This window comes from Sinocyclocheilus grahami, unplaced genomic scaffold (genome assembly GCF_001515645.1).
Source record: "Sinocyclocheilus grahami isolate Dianchi unplaced genomic scaffold, SAMN03320097.WGS_v1.1 scaffold6508.1, whole genome shotgun sequence".
NCBI classification, from domain to species: Eukaryota; Metazoa; Chordata; class Actinopteri; order Cypriniformes; family Cyprinidae; genus Sinocyclocheilus; species Sinocyclocheilus grahami.
In genome coordinates this window covers 697-3,012 of record NW_015510897.1, presented here as the reverse complement: position 1 = coordinate 3,012, position 2,316 = coordinate 697, and the positions used below count along the sequence as shown (strand labels likewise).

The 2,316-nt window shown below is 39.2% G+C and overlaps 1 pseudogene; it reads left to right on the top strand.

Moving 5' to 3' along the window:
• Positions 1-13: 13 nt before the first annotated feature.
• LOC107577593 (uncharacterized) lies at positions 14-1,321 on the top strand (annotated as a pseudogene).
• The last annotated feature ends 995 nt before the right edge of the window (positions 1,322-2,316 follow it).

Below are 2,316 nucleotides of genomic sequence, written 5' to 3'. Positions count from 1 at the left end.
TTTGTTTTGACAGAGTCTTGGTGCTACGGATGAATCAGAGTCAAGTGAATATGTGCCTACAGCAACCTCCTCAGACAGTGAAGACTGCCGCTCTAATGAAGAAGGTTCAGATTTTCCAAAAGAAACTGATTTTAAAGTGAACAAGATCAACACTAACGTCACTCAGAAAAGTTGAAAAGCTCGAAGGTGACACTGGGGACCTGGAACATGAGGGAGATGACGAGAAGGAAGAGGGTATGTCAAAAATAACAGTGAAGAGGTGGCAGAAGGGAGAGAAAAGGAAATAAGACAAAAAAAAACATTACTGTATTTACTGCAAAAAGCCACAGAGTAAAATTGCACATCATTCAGAGAGAAAACACAGTCAAGAAGATGTTGTTGCTAGGGCAATATGCTTACCCAAAAATTCAAGGAAACAACATATGTTGTTGGATCAGCTTCGCTATAAAGGTGACTTTAACCACAATGTAACCGAGGATGTGTCAATGTGTCGAGGGGAGTCCTGCAAGTATTGTTATGGATTTTTCCAAAAACATGAGCTCTGGAAGCATGAGGTTTCCTGAAAAAACGAAATGGTCTCCCTCAGGAAGAATCCAGGAAGAGAAAGAGTCCAAGCTGCAGCTTCCCGTCTCATTCCAATCCAAGGAAATACAACAGAGAGATGTTGTAAAATCATTGGCAGGATACTGCATGGAGGCGTCTCTTCATGTGAGTATGGTGACAAATTGTTGGAGAAGCATGGGAGCGATCCATCCAAAGATGGTTATGTAAGTCAGAAAATGAGGGCTTTGGGAAGATTTGTGATTGCTGCAAAGACACTAATGTTCCACCAGTGTTCAAGTTGGCTGTCGATGCAGCTGAAAAGGCATCTGGCTTCACTAAATCAAAATATCGCTTTGATCATCCATCTCTTGCTGTAAAACTAGGACATGCTCTAAAGACAGTTGGTGATATCTTGATAGGTCATTGTGTGAAAGCTGAAGACGAGGTAGCTGAAACAAGGTCAGGAGCTTCTTGGGGTTAGTGAGCGCAGAATGGAACCACTATGTCTCACATCGTGCAAGGATGAACCTGTAAGAAAACAAGAGGAACAAAAAGGAAACGATCCCTCTCACTGAAGACAGTTCAACTTCAGAAATATTTAAAGTCCATGGAAGAAAATGCCAGAGAGAAACTGATAGAAGATCCTGATCCCAAAGCATACACCATGCTAAGTGAAACCATCCTCTCACAAATGATACTGTTTAACCGGAGGCGCAAAGGCGAGGCTGCTAAGATGCAACTTAAAACATATGAGAACAAAAACACACATCAGTGCTAGAAATGGACAGGGAAGAGTCAGTTGGTGCTCCGGCGAAGAAAAAAAATAGTTGTGTAAATTTAACAACAGCTGGACGGAGGTCATTGCACACTGAGTCCGAAATTTTTGCATGTTAAAAAATAAATACGACCTCGCGTTGTGTCAATCACGTTTACAAACTGCTTCCGAAATTTTCGTCCGTAATAAAAAAATTTGAATCCGGTTCAATTTTCTGCGTTTTCGCATCCGTAGCATGCATTTAGATAGGAAAGGATGACGAATATGAAAAAAAAACACGGAAAACCGCATAAGAAAATTTTGGGCTCAGTGTGCAGAGACCTTAACTCTTCGGAGCTGCATTTGGACAGATACTACTATTTGGTGCGTGACAGGACCACAAAAATGTTTGCTGTACAAGAACATGTCAGTTCTATTGAATGTGAGACATTTTACCATTACAGGTGAGCAGAGGTGTGGAGTCTCTGTGCTGTTTGTGGCAGAACTCTCTCCCATGTTGTTTACTTCTTTATCTGCAATAGCCACTGTTGGGAAAAAAAGAAACTGATGTGGACATGATAATAACAATAATTCAGCAAAAATAAAAAAATCATTTATTCGTGGTTTAAGTCCACCTATGGGTTGTATTTAATAATGTAATATCAATTTAACATGATCAAAATAAGTGTTCTTATGTTATTTTTACCTATGTAAAAAAAGGAGGCTTCAAGGTCAAAAGGTTGGGAATATGATAAATGAAACCAATGTGTTGTAAAATGTTAGTCCTGTTGAGAGAGACATTTTCAAATAAGAAAAAAAAAATCATGTTGTCCACGTTAAAGCATTTTTTAAACCTAGAGAGAGAAAAAATGAACTCAAATCAGTCGAGGATGCACTAATAAGCAATGCAATATGCGAGAATCTAGCATGCATTCCACATTTGTGTTTATTACCATTAAAGAGCAGGTCATATGTTTTTTTTTTTTTAAGTGTCCTAATATTGTGTTGGAGTCCCCTAC